The sequence below is a fragment of the Heterocephalus glaber genome, unplaced genomic scaffold (assembly GCF_053883595.1).
Source record: "Heterocephalus glaber isolate CG9 unplaced genomic scaffold, H.glaber_assembly_v1.0 deba00001733, whole genome shotgun sequence".
NCBI lineage: Eukaryota > Metazoa > Chordata > Mammalia > Rodentia > Bathyergidae > Heterocephalus > Heterocephalus glaber.
Window position 1 is genome coordinate 11714296 of NW_028258444.1, and position 19416 is coordinate 11733711.

The window sequence follows — 19416 nt, forward strand, 5'->3', positions numbered from 1 at the left end:
TGTATTAGTGCATATATGGTTTTTCATGTCTGTTAGTATTTGTTTTATATAGTTGGGCGCACTAGTGTTTGGTGCATAGATATTTATGATTGTCATCTCTTCCTCTTGGATTGTTCCCTTTACAAGGATGTAGTGTCCTTCTTCATCTCTCTTAATCAGTGTTGGTTTGAAATCTACTTGATCTGCCAAGAGGATAGCTACTCCTGCTTTTTTTCGGGTTCCTGTTGCATGGTGTATTGTTTTCCACCCTTTAACTTTCAGTCTGTGAGTTTCCTTTTGAATTAAGTGTGTTTCTTGTATGCAGCATATTGTTGGATTTTGCTTCTTGACCCATTCTGCCAGTCTATTTCTTTTGATTGGTGAATTGAGACCATTAACATTGATGGTTATAACTGAAACTTATTGACTTGTCATTGCCGTGAGTTTTTCTTTTTGTTGGGTTCTCCCCCTTTATATTTAATTTCTTGTCATGCCAGATGGGTTCATTCTGCTTTGCTTCCTGGGGTTGTGATCCTCAATGTTTGTTCCTAGGATATTGTGTAAAATTCTTTGGAGTGCTGGTTTGGTATTCACGAAGTTCCTAAGGTGCTCTTTGTCATGAAAGTATCTTATTTCTCCATCAACTTTGAAAGATAGTTTTGCAGGGTACATCAATCTAGGTTGGAGGCTGTTTTGTTTTAGGGCTTGGAATATGTCACTCCAAGCTCTTCTTGCCTTGATGGTTTGTGTTGAGAAGTCTGCTGTGATTCTGATGGGCTTTCCTTTATATGTGATTTGTTTCTTTTCTCTCACTGCTTGTAGAATTTTGTTCTTCTTTTGAGTTTCTGGAATCTTAACAATTATATGCCTATGTGTAGATATTTTTGATCAAGCCTATTTGGAGTCCTATATGCCTCACTTATCTGTATGTCAAGCTCTTTTCTCCTGCTTGGGAAGTTTTCTGCCATTATTTCTGTGAAGAGATTTTTTATGTCATCTGCACTCTCTCCTGTTTCTTTATTGACTCCAGTCAGTCTTATGTTATTCTTTTTTGCATCATCTAGCAGCTGCTGGATTGATTTCTCATGTTCCCTTATTAATTTGAAGCAATTTTTCTTTTCCTGGTCATTAATTGCAGTCTTATCTTCTATATCTGAAATTCTGTCCTCACATTGGCTCATTCTGCTGTGTAGACTTTCAGTGGAGTTTTTCATGTCCTGGAAATCTATTTGCATGTGTTTTATGGATTCCATTTGTTTCTTATGTTGGGATTCCATCATGTTCCTGAGCTCCTCTCTAGATTTATTAATCATGTCTTGCACTAGGGGCACAGTTTCTCCTGTTATCTGAGAAATTATTTCTGATTTCATTTCTTCCAGATCCCCTTTTGTTGCCAGCTCAGTGGGTCCAGGTGGTTGAGTATCAGAGTGTTCCATCTCATTTCCCTTTGGGGTTGCTGTAGGTGATCTGGAAGTCTGGTTTTGAGACTTATTTATGTGTTTTCTCGTTTCAATTGGGGGGGGAGGCGTGCTGTTGGCGTCTGCACGGATTACCTCCTCTGGGCTGGGAGAGGTGGGACAGGGGCCGGGAGCAGCAGTAGGGATGGTGGCCCTAAAGCCCTTTCCTGTGGGCTTGGAGCAGCGGGAGTGGTGGTGGCCAGGAAGCCCCTTCCTCTGGTCTAGGAGCAGTGGGATGGCAGCTCAACGGCCCCTACCTCTGGGCCGGGGGCGGTAGGAAGGATATTGGCTTGGAAGCCCCTTCCTCTGTGCCAGGAGTGGTGGGACAGAAGGTGGCCCAAAAGCCCTATCCTCTGTGCTGGGAGCAGTGGGAGGGATGGTGGCCAGGAAGCCCCTTCCTCTGGACTAGGAGCAGTGGGACAGTGGCTCAGAAGGCCCTACCTCTGGGCTGGGAGCAGTGGGACTCAGTACTGTGGTCTGGTGGTCCAGTGTCCTCTGCATCTTTGTAGTGTGGAACCAGATGGCTGTACAGAGGAGTAAGGGTGGGGGTCCAGTGGATTTTTGCGGAGGCGCAGGCTGATTCTGCATGGTCCGTGTGACTTGGGACCTCCGTAGGTTGTGCCCAGACCTGCCTGTCTGCAGCAGGCTGATTCGGTGTGTTCTGCGTGACTTGGGACCTCCGTAGGGCGTGCGTAGACCTGCCTGTCTGTCTGCTTTTACTTCTTCCTGTCAGAAATGCCTGTTCATTTCAGATGCCCATTTTTGAATTGAGTCTTTGAATTTGGGAGGTCTGATTTTTCTCAATTCTTTATACAGTCTAGATAGTAGTCCTTTGTCTGAGGTACAGCTGCTAAAAATCTTTTCCCACATTGTAGGTTGTCTGTTAGCTCTGTTGGTGGTTTCTTTTGCAGTGCAGAAGCTTTTCAATAAGATGAGATCCCAGTTGTTGATTCTTTGTGCTAGTTCCTATGGTACTGAGATTTTGTTCATAAAGTCTTTTCCTATGCCAGTATCTTCAAGAGTTCTACCTACCTTATCTTCCAGCAATTTTAGTGTTTCTGTTTTAATATTTAGATCTTTAATCCACTTTGATCTTAGTTTAGTGCATGGTGATAGGTATGCATCTAGTTTTAATCTTTGGCAGGTTGAAATTCAGTTTTTCCAACACCATTTATTAAATAGGCTATCTTTCCTCCAATGAGGGTGGTTGGCTCCTTTGTCAAAGATGAGGTGGCTGAGTATGTCTGGACTTGCTTCTGCATCTTCTAATTTATTCCTCTGATCCTCATGTCTGTTCTTTTGCCAGTACCGTGCTGTGTTTTTCACAGTAGCTTTGTAGTATAGTTTCAAGTTGGGGATTGTGATACCCCCTGCCATGTCTCTGTTGCCCAGAATTGCTTTAGCTATTCTAGGTCTCTTATGGTTCCAAATGAATTTTTGGATTGTTTTCTCTAGTTCTGTGAAATATATTGTTGGAATTTCAGTCGGCATTGCATCGAATCTACATAGTAGTTTTGGAAATATGGCCATTTTCACCATGTTGGTTCTTTCTACGTAGGAACAAGTAGTGTCTTTCCATTTTCTTATATCTTCTTCAATCTCTTTTTTCAGAGTGCGTAGTTTTCAGTGTAGAGGTCTTTTGCTTTCTTCATTAGATTTATTCCTAGATATTTCATTTTTTGAATGCTATTGTAAAAGGAATTGTTTCCTAATTTCTCCCTCAGTTAGTCTGTTATTTGTGTACAAGAAGGCTACTGTTTTTTGAGTGTTTACCTTGTATCCTTCTACCCTACTGAATCTGGCAATTTAGTGTAGAAATCTTTTGGCAGAGTTTTTTAGGTCCTTTATTTAAAGTATCATATTGTCAGGAAATAATGATAGTTTAATTTCTTCCTTTCCTATCTTTATTTCTTTTATTTTTTTCTCTTTGCTAATTGCTGTGGCTAATGTTTCCAGAACTATATTGAACAGGAGTGGTGATAGTGGGCATCCTTGTCTTGTCCCTGATTTTAGTATCAAAGTTTTCAGTTTTTGACCATTTAGTATGATGTTGGCTGTAGGTTTTTTATAGATAGCCTTAATCAGGTTGAGATAAAGACCTTTTATTCCAATTTTCTGTAGGGTTTTTATCATGAATGGGTGTTGGATTTTGTCAAATGTTTTTTCTGCATCTATTGAGATGATCATATGGTTTTTGTCCATGGCTCTGTTAATATAGTGCATTACATTTATTGATTTACATATTGTGAACCATTCTTGCATTCCTGGGATAAATCCGACTTGGTCAGAGTATATGATCTTTTTGATGACCTTCTGTATTCTGTTTGTCAGTATCTTGTTGAGGATTTTTGCATCTATGTTCATTAGGGAGATTGGCCTGTAGTTTTCTTTTTGGGTTGGGTCTTTCCCTGGTTTTGGAATCAAAGTAACACTTGCTTCCAGGAATGAATTTGGAAATATTGCTTCCCTTTCAATTTCCTTGATGAGTTTGCAGAGTAATGGTGATAGTTCTTTTCTAAATGTCTTGTAAAATTCAGCAGTGAAGTCATTAGAACCTGGGCTTTTCTTTGTTGGTAAATTTTAAATTATGTTTTCAATTTCACTCATTGCAGTTGGGGTGTTTCGAATTTTTACATCTTCTTCGTTTAACTTTGGCAATTTTTACATATCTAGGAATCTGTCCATTTATTCGGTGTTTTCCATTGTATTAGAGTAGGTTCTCGAAGTAGGCATTGATGATCCTCTGGATTTCTATTGGATCTGTTGTGACTTCACCTTTTTCCTTCTTAATTGCATGGATTTGAGCCTTTTCTTTCCTTTTTTTTGATAAGGTTGGCTAAAGGTTTATCAATTTTATTCTTTCAAAAACCAACTGTTTGATTCACTGATTGTTTTGTTTCATTTTCTTGGTCTCCATTGCATTGATTTCTGCTCTGATCTTTATAATTTCCTCCCTTGTATGAGCTTTGGGTTTGTCCTGCTCTTCTTTTTCTAGGAGTTTGAAGCTCAGCATTAGGTTGTTTATTTGAGCTCTTTCTGTTTTCCTAATATGGGCATTGACTGCTACGAATTTCCCTCATGGAACTGCTTTCATTGTGTCCTCTATCTTGTACTGACATTATCATTTACTGGTAGAAACTGTCTAGTTTCTTCTTTAATTTCCTCTGTGACCCATTGGGTGTTATTCAGTTTCCATGTGTTTGTGGCAGTTTTGTGGTTTCTTATGTTATTCATCTCCAATTTTATTGCACTATGGCCCCTAATTACAGGGGGGTAACTTCAGTCCTTTTACATTTACTTAAACATGTCCTATGAGCTAGCATGTGGTCTGTTTTGGAGAATGACCCATGTGCAGCTGAAAAGAATGTATGTTCTGATTTTGTGCAGTGAAACACTCTGTAAACATCTATTAAGTCCATCTATTCAATAGCTTGGTTCAGTTCTAGAATTTCATTGTTGATTTTTTGTGTGGATGATCTGTCTATTTGTGATAGTGGGGTATTAAGGTCCCCCACTACAATTGTATTAGTGCTCATTTGGTTTTTCATGTCCATTAATATTTGTTTTGTATAATTGGGGGCATTCATATTTGGTGCATATATATTTATGATTATGATATATATTTATGATTGTCATCTCTTCCTCTTGGATTGTCTCCTTCACAAGGATGTAGTGACCATCTTTGTCTCTCTTAATTAGTTTTGGTTTGAAATCTACACTGTTTGCAAATAAGATTGCTACCCCTGGATTTTTTCCAGGATCCTGTCTCATGGAGAACTGTTTTCCATCACTTTACTTTTAGTCTATGAATTTCTTTTTGAGTTAGGTGTTTTTCTTGTATACAGCATATTGTTGGATTTTTCTTCTTAATCCATTCTACCAGTCTATTTCTTTTTTTTTTTTTTTTGGTACCAGGGATTGAACTCGGGACCTTGCACCTGTGAGGCAGGCAGCAGAACCACTGAGCTAAATCCCTGGCCTCAGTCTATTTCTTTTGATGGGTGAAATGAGGCCATTAACACTGATGGTTATAATTGATAGATACTGATTCGTCTTTGTCATGATGTTTTATTGTTGTTGGCTCTTTTTTTTTTTGGTACTGAGGATTGAACTTGGGTCCTTGCGCTTGCAAGCCAGGTGACAGAACCACTGAGATAAATCTCCAGCCCAACTCTTTTATTTTTTACTTTTCTCCTTTCCCTTTAGTTTCTTGCCTTGCCTGGTGGCTTCACTCTTTTGGGCCTCATGAAGTTGTGATCTTCATTGTCTTTTTCTAGGATATTGTTTAGAATTGTTTGGAGTGATGGTTTGGTGTTCATGAAATTTCTCAGGTGTTCTTTGTCATGGAAGTATTTAATTACCCCATAAATTTTAAAAGATAATTTTGCAGGTACAACAGTCTAGGTTGGAAGTTATTTTCTTTTAGGACTTGAAATATTTTACTCCAGGTTCTCCTTGACTTGAGCGTTTGTGTTGAGAAGTCTGCTGTGATTCTGATGGGCTTTCCTTTGTATGTGATTTGTTTATTTTCTCTAACTGCTTGTAGGATTTTGTTCTTTTGTTGGGTTTCTGGGATCTTGACTATTATATGTCTAGGTGTAGATTGTTTTAATCGTGACTAGTTGGAGTTCTATTTGCCTCACTTATCTGTATGTCCAATTCTCTACTATTTGTATGTCCGATTTCTACTATTACTTCTGTGAAGAGTTTTTCAATTGTCATTTGTACTTTCTTCTGCTTTTTCGTGAACTCCTATCTTACCTTATTCTTCTTTGCATAATCTAGCAGCTGCTGGGTTGCTTTCTCATGGTCCTTTACTATTTTTAAGAAATCTCTGTTTTCACTAACCACAATTCTGTCTTCTATATCTGATATTCTATCTTCACATTCACTCAATCTGCTGTGAATACTTTCAATGGAGTTTTTAATCTCCTGAATATCTGTTTGAATCCGTTTCATGGATTGCATTTCTTTCCTATATTGGGCAATCATGGTTTCCATTTCTTTCTTATGCTGGACTTTCATGGCTTCTAGCGTGGTTCTGAACTCATCTATTTTTTTTTTTTTATCTTTTTCTGTTCTAGAGTCTTTAATCATGTCATTTACTCTGCTTACCATCTCCGAGGTTATCTGGGAAATTATGTCTGTTCTGAATTTTTCTAGAGGCTCATTCGTCTGTTTTGTTACTTCCTGTGCTATCAGTTCATGGTGTCCTGGTAGTTGATTATCATACTGTTCCACCTCTTTTCCCCCAGAATTTGCCTTTGGTGGGGTGGAAGTCTGCGTTTGCTTAAATGTCTTCTCATTTTTGTTTTTGGTACTGTCCATGGTTTAATTCCTAGGTTGGTACTTCAAAATTGCTTATTGTGTCTTTTTTGCTTGTATTTAGAACCCTTATGGAATGATTGCTTCTCAGAGGTGTCTTCCAGATATATCTGGTCTTTGGGTTTTGAATCTCTAATGACTCTGAGGGTATCTCATTTTCATTATACTGGGAAAGAAAACTGATTAGATCAATCACAACACCTTAGCCCAAGTGATACAATCAGCGACACCATAGCATCAAGCACAGCTTAGAAAATGACTATTTGTTGTAGTTATTAATATATCACTCTTAATTGTGTGAATTAAATCAAAATCGAGGACTAGCCCAACATATGTTTATAGTGAATAAACTCTTCAATATAGCAACCTTACCCTTTGGGATGGGGAGTTAGAAGGAGTTGGGGAGGGAGGGATAGATAGGTAGAAGGATAGGGAAAGGTTAGCTGTGAGGCCAGAGGACAAAGAAAGATCATGCAAAGTCTAAGAAACTGTTGAAGCCAAGAGGAAAAGACAGAATGAATAAGAAAGATGAGAACAGAACAACCTAACTGCAATAGGGATGCTAGAAACTGTATTTACTTTCCTTTAAAACTAATGACAATTGAGAGAAGGAAAAAGAGAAGAAAAGAAAAATAAAGAAGAAATCTGAGTTAGGGCCAGAATAGGAACAAAAAGGGAAATGAAGAACAATGTGGGACAGCAAGAGAATGAGAGAGTGAGAGAGGGAATGCAAAGATAGAAGAAGAAAAAAGAAAAATGTGAAGAGTAGAAAATAATTAAAAATTAAAAATAAGAGCAAAAAAGTAATAATAATTTTGAAAATAAGAAAAAATAAAAATGAAGGGCCTCCTTCAGGGTATGTCTCTGCTGTCACAGTAGACAATTTGGGCAGCAGTGTGCGATATAAGTCAGTGACTCTCAGCAAGCCAGTCGCAGACCCGTGAGATTCAGGCAGATTTCTGGCTTCAAGTACCAAGTTGAGCTCCCTGTTTTCCTGCAGGGTTCATCTTTGCAAGGTTCTACTGCAGGTTCCAGCCGCCCTTCCCCTGAAGATAGTCCAGGTTCCAGATGTGAGGTGATGATCCCTCCAACTTACCAAGTAGGTGGTCTGGTGTGCCTTTATTGCAGAGATTCTCTTCACTTTTCCAGTGGGCTTCAGTTTTCATCAAGGACCCTAAGAGAGGCCCTCTTTCTGTTGTTTACTTCTGCTCTATCTTCTGGAGCTCAGGACAATGGCGTTTATGACCCTCTGTGCCTCTGTAGTGTGGAACCAGTTACCAGCACTGGCAGGAGCCCAGAGGCGGAGGTGGAGGGGTAGGGGGGTGAGGGGGGGTTGCTGCAGGCACCTGCACAGCTAAGCTGGTCACTGGGGAGTGTGGGCCAGATGCCCACTTTTGAATTGAGTCTTTATATTTGGGGGGGATCTGATTTTTTTGAGTTCTTTATATATTCTAGATAGTAGACCTTTGTCTGAGGAATAGCTGGTAAAAATTTTTTCCCACATTGTATGTTGTCTCTTAGCTCTGTTTGTGGTTTCTCTTGCAGTGGAGAAGCTTTTTAATGATGAGATCCCAGTTGTTGACTCTTTTGCTAGTTCCTGTGCTACTCAGGTTTTTTGTTCATAAAGCCTTTTCCTATGTCAATGTCTTTGCGAGTTCTACCTACCTTATCTTCCAGCAAGTTTATTGTTTTTGTTTTAATATTTAGATCTTTAATCTGTTTTGATTTTAGTTTAGTGCATGGTGATAGGTATGGGTCTAGTTTTAATCTTTGGCAAGTTGAAATCCAGTTTTTTCAACACCATTTATTAAATAGGCTATCTTTCCTCCAGTGAGGATGTTTGGCTCCTTTGAGCCCAGTAATTCTTAACTGGGGGCAACTTTGTCCTGCATGAGACATTTAGGACCATATGGAGACAGTTTTTATTTCATGACTACAGGCATGTAGTGGGTAGTGGTCAGGGTTGTTGCTGAACAAATTACAGGACACAGAAAAGGACAGATCCATCCCTCCCAATGAAGAATTTTCCCATTCTAAATGTCAGTAGTGGTGAGGTTGAGTTCCAGAGAGAAGAGGCAGGTCCCTAAGCATGGTATAGGGAAGAAGTAACAAGAGAAAGATGTGACAGGGCTCCTTTTATTTTAAAGATGAGTATTTGTGATTTTGTTGTATTTCTAGCAAGGATGACATTAAATGGTACTATCTGACAGAGTATTGGCATTTGTGACCATTCCAGGCAGCCGTGTAATCATCATTTTCCTTTCATGGAAGTTCATAATTTGAGTATTTCCTGAGGATCCTGGGGTCAGCAGGGCATTGTGGTCAATATCTATGTAGTCTTTCCTTGCCATACATAGGAGCTGGTGAGCCAGTTCTCAAGGTTGAATTGATTTTACTTCAAAGAGATCAATCCTAGCTGAAGAGGGTTACCATAAGTTGTAGGTGAGTAATGTACAGAACAAGGGGGAAATGTGATCAAGCCCTTTCCTTACAGTTTTTTTTGTAAGAAAATTAAAACATAACACAGAGATCATAGATTTTGAAGTCTGTTAAACTTTTCACAGTAATAGTCTCTACTATGTTACTTCCCTTGGGTGAATTACTTGGTCTTTTGGAAACTCAGTGTAGTAACTGGTAAAATAGAAGTATAATATGCAGCTTGCTTGTTAAAGAAGTTGTTATAACGATTAAACAAGAAAATATATGTAAAGGTCTCGCATAGTACATACTATGCTGCAGAACCTCAGAATATTTCAGTTATTTTAACTCCATAAACTTAGGATCTGAGCTGCAAATTAGATAATCCACTTAATAAAGGGAGAGGAATTTTCTGCTCATGTCTTCAGAAGGGAGTAGCAAATCCTTCAGCAGAAAGAACCCTGTTTTATCTCTGCACTGCTTGATGCTGTTTTGGTCCCAGCAGGCTGATGTGGTTGGATATACCCATGCATTTGGTCTAGCTGTGGTGAGCCATATCCCTCTTTCATAAAATCTTGATAATTTTTCCTTCCTTTTGAGCTTTCATCATGACCTCTGAACATCAGGAACTAAGTATCCCTGTTGACATCAGAAGAGGCACACCAGCCTGGATGGTAGTGAGTCAATTAGCCAGAGGACCTAGATTCCAATCACAATTTCGCCTGTGAAGTTATAGGACCCTAAACTCTGTGATACTTAACCTTTTGTTTACCTCTGACCTCAGCTTGACCATAGTGGTTATTAGGAAATTCACCACCTTCCAAAAGGAATGTTTGGAAGGTTAATGACATAATTGTGCCTAATCCTGTGATGAGGAGAGAGTAAATGTCCACCTTTTGGAAATGCATAATAAATCTTTAAGGTAAATTACATTTCCCCTATTGAACTAAACATGTCCTAAAGGAAAACCGTATGAAGAGCTTTTGGTGTTAAAGTGTTTGTTATCAGTGGCCTGAGAGAATTCCAGAGCTTCTAAAGTAGAGCAAATATATTCTCAGCACAAGTGGAACTTTAGACATTAAAGGCTCTGAGTTCCCTGTGAGGAAGGCCCCTCTTGCTATTATCTAGTTTCCACACGGAATTTTCCTCACAGTGTCATGCATCAGTAACCATGACCATCTCCAGAGCAGGGGAGCTCAGATTTTTCAGCTTGTGTTTTATTTTATATTTTGAATAAAGACCTCACAGACCACTTCCTATCCCTGACACTGTTTTAGGATACCAAACAGAAACAAAAAATCTAGATACTCCTAAAAACATTGCCCTATTTCTAGAAAGATTCCTTTTTAACTCATGAACTTCTCAGTTATCTGAGAGTACAGATTTATTTTGAGATGAAAAATTACTGGGAGATTGTGTAAAAATATTAGGATGGGCCTGACCAGTTGGGAGAATTTAGGGGAAAAGGGGGAGGGGATCAACACTCTTCATGTCAGCTGTGAGTTTTAAGCAAATAATTAACTCTAGGAAAAGAAGAAAACTCTATATTTATGAGCATTTGGTATAAACCATTTTGGGTTTCATGTGAGGCATTTTCACATGCATTATCTGGCTTAATCTTTGCCTCAGCTTTCTGAAGGGTATTATTATTACATTTTTGCAGATCAGGAGAGTGGTTAAGTCACTTGCCCAACATCACACAGCTCATAAGAGCCAGGATTCAAATCCAGAGTAATTTGACTCTCGAATTCATGCTCTTTTTCATAAGCTAAGGTGCTTTTGTAAATAGCAAGCCCTTCTGTTCCTTTCTCTTCTACTCAGTTACCTCACCCCTTTATGATTTTTTTCCCCAAAGGATCTTGGAGAATTCATTGGTGCTAAGTCATGTGAATATGTGAAAATGGAGGCAGTGAGGTTTTTTGCAAACTTGATGGATAACCATTTCTGCAAATACCATTGTACTTGTAGTTTGTAAAGAGCTTAGTATATGAATGCAACCCTATTATTATCTAGTAATAGTGTGTATTATTATAATAACATACAATTATTTAGCTTGGGTAAAATTAGAATGGTGTATATTTAAGATGTCATCCAAGTTCTATTTCTCTAGACTCACTGAAGAATACTGTGCCTTTGATGTATTGCATCATAATCTGTATTTCATAGGAAGTTGATTTGCATCAAGTTTTTACCTTTACTCCCCAGGGGTTTTCTGTTTTCAAGTATTAGTTACCAATTTGAATCTATTAACACTGAAAATGCATTAATCAAATAGCATATAGATGTCATATAATTCTTAATATGGGAAATACCCAGGGGAATTCTTTGGCCCAACCAACTAAATGCCTTGTGTGTTTGAGAGAAGCAAATCACTTTGAGATGTGCCTGCCCTCAGATGTGCCTGTGTCTAGACAACTGGGCAACAAGTTCCAGAGAACTTACTAAATAGCCCTGCCAGGGCCTAAAATAACTAGCCATGCAATAATTCTTCAGCTCTTTACCTAAACCTAAACCCTTGACTTTTGGGAGGTTGATCCTTTGTGTGTCCATTCGAATTAGTTAGAGGAAATGGTTAAAGTAAGTATATATCATTATGTAACTTATTACTGATGGTGAATAAGAAATTTTGTGGTAGATCATTTTGAAAAAACTCTATTTAGACTTGAAAAACTTTTCTGTTTCTGAGAAATTCATGGTTTCCTTGACTTCATTTTTTTTGATAAACACTTTTTATTGGTTGATTACTTATGGTGGCTTTAGTCCTTTACAAACTTGTACTACAGAATCCTAGTAAATGTAATATAATACACAAGCAAGTTTAACACAAGGGAATAAGTGATCTGTGATATGGACTGTATTACCAGCGAAGCAATTCCCATGATGGATTCTGTACCAGACCCCATGCTAGGTGGCAAAGACATCAAGATGAACCAAAAATTAATTTTAAGCCCCCAATATTTATCAGATAGACAAGACAAAGCCAGTCTTTTGATAGGTGATGGCTAAAGAGATGACATTTATTTCTTTAGGATAAGTGTGATCTTTAATATGACCATTTAAGAGAAGTATTACATAGAACTTCAAATCTCTGGTCTGGGAGTCTGCATAGAGGGAACATGCTGGGGCTCCTCACATCTTCAAAATCCTGAAGTGGTGTCGCTAATGCCAGCTTCTACTCACATTTGCTTAAGAAGAAGCAATTCTAGTGTCTAATTCTAACTGGCTGTCTCCAGTTTGGAAGTCTCCAGGGGCCAGCTTGGAAGCTGCTTGAATGCTAGTGGAGGAGAGAGGGAGGGGATGGAGGCTGAACACTGACCGTGTGAAGGTGCTAGAACCAGCCCAAGTTCCTGGGAACTATTGAGGGCAGAGAGATTTACTAGGGCTTGGACTTCATCCACCACTATAGCCAGGGGCTCAGAATCAAATGAAATAATGGAGACTGGATCCAGCTTGCCCAAAGGTTTGGCAAAAGCACAAGTGTCTGTGTGCCTGCTGGTGCATCATGTTGGTTCTGTGCCTACTGCAGGGCAGCACCGAGGCTGGCGTTGATTAACATGCATCTAAGTGCCAGACCTCCACCCAGACCACTTGGTTCATTGTCCCAGATGGAGCAGGGAGCAGCTGAGACCTACCCAGCTCAGGTTCCTCATTCTAGGTCCTTTCTTACCCTGAGCGACTTGCCCTGTGAGGCAGGGTGCAAACCCTTTTTGGTTGCTGGCTGCCCCAAGGGACAGGGTGAGTCTTGTTTAGCAAGGAAGAAGCTGCTGAATCTAGCTTTTGTTTTGCAATCCTTGGGGACTTGCTTACAACAGAGGATTTCATGATGAATAAATTTTGGTCATTCTAAAAGAAAAATACATCCACTGATATACTTGTCTCCTGGCTGTGGTTTCTGAAGTCATATTAAATTACATTAAAAGTGCTTCTCTCATTGCCACTGGTCTTTTACTATTCAGCTAGACTTTTAAAAAGATGATATGTGGGTGAAATCTAAAAAGCTGAACGACTGTCACTGCCTTGGGGGAGATGTTCTCATGGGGAGGAAGTTCGCTGCTGGGTGAAGCCGAGAGGTCATTTATAGGCAGCTGGATGGTTAGAATTCTCTCTTCTGCTGCTGTGCTGTTTCTCTCAAAGTGTAGCTTAGCTTTGTTAGAAGAGTTATTTTAAGCTCTTGCAAACAGTTTCATAGCTTTATTTTTGCCCTTGGCTCCAGGAAGTTGGGCCCCTTGCAGTGCTCTCCTGGCATTAAAATGTGTCTGAGCTGCTTAAGGGTAGGGAATGAGGAGGGTTAGTGCAGTAAGGGAGGGCAGATACCAGGGGAGTATTCCTTTGGCGATGGGCCATTATAGATGCTTCTGGGTGAATCCTGAGGGCTAGAAGTACACATTGCACATTGTGTAGACCCACTGTCCAGACCTTGGTATGAAAGCCGTTTTGGACATCTTTTCAGGGTACTTTGTATTTCATTTCCTTCTGTTGTCTTGTTTGAAAATTCCTGCTTCCTCTTTTTGATAAGTTTTTGTCTACCTACAGACCTGTTATCTATCTTATCATTTAGTTTTGGAGAGAGATTTCTGTAGTGAGAAAGAAGCTGAGAAGGGTATTTTAAGCAGGCTATTTAACGAGTTTCAGTCAGTAGAAAAAGCAGTGTGCTGGAAGGGATGGTACTGGGCTGTTACAGGTTAGAACACCTAAACTCACTGTTCCTAAGAAGTGAGCCCAAACTGTGGTTGGAAGTCTCTCACCTCTAGAGTCCACAGTGTGGCACCAGCACTGTTGAAGTTTGCCATTCCTTCGTATCTGTGAGTCTTCCCTGATAGACGGGAATATGGCAGGCTCTAAATGAGAAGACGATTAATTTGAAGGAATCTGGATGATGTTATTTTCTCTCTTATTGGCTCAAGACAACTCTAATCTCATTGCTAGGATGTTTTTTCTTAGCTTATGGCCTTGTTAATACCTGCTAGCTGCCTTATCAGGTTTTTACACCTTAGTGTGAATTAGTTTATTGGCTTCTTTCCCTAGAACCAGGGAGAATGTTGAGTAGTTGATGGGAGAGAAAACAAAAAGGGAAAAGTGTAGAAGAAAGTGTTTGGTGTGCTTCAGGTCAGTTCCTTCTGCTTTAAACTCTTGCCCTCCAGGGACCCTGCCTGTGAGCTCTGTCTCAGGGCCTGCCAGCAGCGACGTGCTCTGCCCTTTCAGCTGTCTCCAGACAGAATCTTCTGTTGGGTATTGAGACGGGACATCTGTTCTAAATTAGGTCAGTTGTACCCAAATAGTCAAGTGATTGGCACCTTCCTCAGAATATGTGTGAAAACCACAGTAAAAGTGATGAGCTAGATGCTTCCAGGAGAGTAAATTATTACCTGAATGTAAGTTAGTCATAGGATGGGTGCTTTCCATTGTTTAGGCCACCGATAAATATCTCCTGGTGAGTACATTTTAGAATTTCTCTTGTGTGTCCTGAAGTTATTGAACATGTAAAGAATAGATTCTTTTGTCTTCATGTAATAATATCTCTTCTATAAATAAAAATGCATAACATTTGGGATTTGTGTATTGACTTGCCAGCATCTTTTAATCTGGTTCTATAAAATCTTTGTAAATTCTCTACCAGGCAAGTATACTATTAATTACATATATATATTTTTTTAAAAGACAAACTTCCGAAGCTAGGTCAAACTATTTACTATGAGAGGTTGTTATACTTGTTTTTGTCTTTTGGGTGAATCTTCTCAGGTGTAGAATTATTCAAATTCTATATACCATTCAGGTCCCATTGAACCCATATGTCAGGCATATATTTTAAACACACTAGGATAGTTTTGTTAGCTGACATAGGGAACTGTGTTTCTTTATGAGTTTCATATTACTATCATGAAATACCCAGGGCAATTAACTTTATAAAGAGAAGTCTACTTAGCTCACAGTCTCAGAGGCTCAGCGTCTAAGGTAGAGCACGGGCTTGGTGAGGGCTGGCCCTGGACTGATCCCTTCCAAGCATAGATGGTGATGGTGAGGTACATATTGGGGCTGGCAGTCACATCACCAAGGAAATGCAGCACAAGGCTGGGATTCTGAAGTCTCTTGAAGGGCACGTCCCAAATGACCTCAGGGTCTCCAACTATGCCCCTCCTCTTAAAGCCTCCCAGCACTTCTCAGTATCACCATCTTGGGGACCAAGCCTTGAACACACAGGTCCTTGGAGGATATTCAGTATCTAAACTGTAGCAGTTTTCCAGAACTCTCTTCTGTGCCTGGGTTTGGGTTAGCAGCAGCCACAGAATTTTGCCCAGTATTTGGAAAACTGAAGTGAAATTGCAGGTGTGTTTCATTCTGAAGGTGGGTGCTGGGCCAAAGACACTGTAGTCACTTGTACATGGTGTCAGAGGCTGCTGGCTTGACTGACCCTAACCTGTGGCTCCTCCAGCTCTCATCACATGACCTGCATTGGCTTCCAAGTGCTAAACCCAGTGGATGTGCAGTTCTGAGCAGAAGAGGAGCAGCAGGTCACTTAGACCATCAGGGTTGAGACTGTAAGACACAAATGTAGGTCCCATCTCATCTTTGGTTTTCCAGTTTGTCTTTGTTCTCATTCATATTCAGGTTTCCCCCCTACCTGTCAGCCGGGATGAACTCCAGGGAATTAAACATAATGACTTAACCCTAGTCAGAGAGATGACAGGCTGTATAGATTTCTTCATCGGCTTTCATGGACAGCTTCCACAATTTCATAGCTCTAACCCCTAGAATAAATCTCTTTCCAAATTGTGGTAGTATTGTGATGACTGTAATCCTGACCAATACATAGAAATTTAGATTTATTTAACAAGCAGATGTACATGCAGGTTTCTGAGAGTTATCCACTGTTTGGGGAAATATATGATAATGTTGTTTCCCTAAATTAATAAAGGGGAGAGAGAGAGAGAGAGAGAGATTGAGAGAGAGAAGGAAAGAGAGAGAGGGAGAAAAGAAAGACAGAGACAGAAATGATGCCATATAAAGTTAGAGTAGCAATAACTCCCCCACTCTGTTTCTTGTCCTGAGAATAGTTCTTGACCTATAATAACTCCTCACTAAATATTAATTGGGTGAGAGTCACATATTTGGGGTCTTTATCTATGGAGAAATAATGTATGCAGTCACTTCCATTTTATCTTGCATTTCAGATGTCTATGGAACTTCCAACTTGAGGTTTGGAAACTGGTTATACAGGTCTGGAGAGCAGCAGAAAATTCTGGATGGAAACCATATACTTTTGGGATTATTAACATATAATGAATATGGATGAGAAACTAGGAAGAGATAAGAGTGGAAGAAAGCTGAGGAAAGAAACTTAGGAAACAAGATTGAATCATTACACCAAATTCTTTACTTTCTGCTAATTGAATTATATATCTATAGTCTTGCAGTAGTTTTATGATGGATGAGTTGGACTACATTTATAATGATTTTTATTCACTAATTTTATTTGTACATTTTAGGTATACAGTAGGATGACATTCATCATTGGGAGTTTGTACCTTTACATGATATATCTTCGTTCATATTTTTTCCCCATTCCCCTGCCCTCCCTGCAACCCCTCTACCACTCCCTATTTACAAAGACTTTGTTTCCATTTTTTCCTTTTCTCATATTAATTCCATTCTCTTCTTTCCTATCCCCTACTCCTCCCACTTCCCATTCCCCTTTGCCCCTTTTCTTCCTATTTCACATTATCTGTTACACCTTTTAGTCCTTATTTACATGCATCCATTCAGCTACAGATGTCTCTAGTTTCCATTCTTTATGGGTGAGTAGTACTCCATTTTATAAAAAAACCCTACATCTTCTTTATCCAGTCTCCAGTTGATGGGCAATTGGGGGGTTTCCAAGTTTTATCTATTACAAACTGTGCCACTATGAACATGGGTACACATATATAGCTGTGTTATGATTCTTTTAATTTTTTCTATTTCATGTGGCAATTTTTGGATTGGGTCTTTACATTTGGGAGGTCTGACTTTTTCAAGTTCTTCATATTTTCTAGATAGTAGACCTTTATCTGAAGAACATCTGGTAAAAATTTTTTGCTTATTATGGGTTGTCTCTTCACACTATTGGTGGATTTTCTTGCTGTGCAGAAGACTTCTAATACAATGAGATCTGAGTTGTTGATTCTTTGTGCTAGTTCACATGTGACTAAGGTTTTGTTCATGAAATTGTTTCCAACACCAATGTCTTCAATAGTTCTACCTAACTCGAGCCTTCTGGGCTGCCATACCACCATCCCCAGTGGGGAGGAGCAGAGTCACCCTCAGCACCGAGGAGGTGAGCTGCGCAGGCGTCAGCAGATCCCCCCACCCCATTGAAATGAGAAGATACATAAACAAGTCTCAAAACAAGACTTCCAGATCACCTTAGCAACCCCAAAGAAAAACGAGATGCAACAATCTAATACTCAACCACCTGGGCTCCCTGAACTGGCAACAAAAGAGGATCTGGAAAAAATGAAATCAGAAATAATTTCTCAGATAACAGCAGAGATTGTGCTCGTAGTGCAAGACATGATTAATAAATCTAGAGAGGACACAGATAAAAAACATAGAGGAGCTGAGGAACATGATGGAATCCCAACATAGGAAACAAATAGAATCCATAAAACAGATGCAAACAGATTTCCAGGAGATTAAAAACTCCATTGAAAGTTTATGCAGCAGAATGAGTATGAGAACAGAATTTCAGATATAGAAGATAAGATTGCAATTAGTGACCAGGAAAAGAAAAAATTCTTTAAAATAGTAAGGGACCACGAGAAATCAATCCAGGAGCTGCTAGATGAGGCAAAAAAGAATAACATAAGACTGATTGGAGTCAATGAAAAAACAGGAAAGAGTGCAGACGACATAAAAAAAACTGTTCACAGAAGGATGGCAGAAAACTTTCCAGCAGGGGAAAAGAACTTGACATACAGATAAGTGAGGCATATAGGACTCCAACTAGGTTTGATAAAAAAAAAAACTACACATAGGCATATAATAGTGAGGATTCCAGAAACCCAACAGAAGAACAAAATTCTACACGCAGTTGAAGAACAAATCACATACAAGTGAAAGCTCATCAGAATCACAGCAGACTTTTCAACGCAAACCCTCAAGGCAAGAAGATCTTGGAGTGCAGTAATGCAAGCCCTAAAGGATAACAGCCTCCAACCCAGATTGATGTACCTGCAAAACTATCTTTCAAAATTGATGGAGAAATAAGATACTTTCATGACAAAGAGCACGTTAGGAATTTCACAAATACTAAACCAGCACTCCAAATAATTTTAACAATATCCTATGAAAAGACAATGAGGGTTACAATGCCATGAAACCCAGCAGAATGAATCCATCAAGCAGGATAAGAAATTAAATGCAAAGGCGGGGAATCCAACAACAGGAAATGGTCATGATAATGATGTCAATACATATCATAACCATCAATGTTAATGGTCTCAATCCACCAATCAAAAGAAATAGACTGGCAGAATGGGTCAAAAAGCAAGATCCAACAATATGCTGCCTACAACAAATACACTTAATTCAAAAAGAAACTCATAGACTGAAAGTTAAAGGGTGGAAAACAATACTCCATGAGACAGGACCCCCCCCCCCAAAGCAAGAGTATCTGTCTTCTTTGCAGATCAAGTGGATTTCAAACCAACACTGGTTATGAGAGGCAAAGGACACTATATCCTTGTAAAGGGAACAATCTAAGAGGAAGAGATGAAAATAATAAATATATATGCAAAAACACTAGTTCACCCAACTATATAAAACAAATACTAATGGACATGAAAAATCAAATAAGCACTAATACAATAATAGTAGGGGACCTCAATACCCCACTGTCACAAATAGATAGATCAACTAGACAAAAATAAACAACAAAATACTAGAACTCAATCAATCTCTTAAACAAATGTACTTAACAGATTTTTACAGAGTGTTCCACTCCACAAAATCACTCCACATTCTTTTCTGCTCCAAATGGGTCATTCTCCAAAATAGACCACATACTCACACATAGAACATGTTTAAGTAAGTGCACAGGAATTGAAGTTATCCCCTGTATATTATCAGACCATAGTGTAATGAAATTGGAGATCAATAGCAAAAGAAACCGCAAGAATTTCATAAACACATGGAAATTGAACAACACACTTCTGAATAACCAATGGGTCACAGACGAAATTAAAGAACAAATCAGACAGTT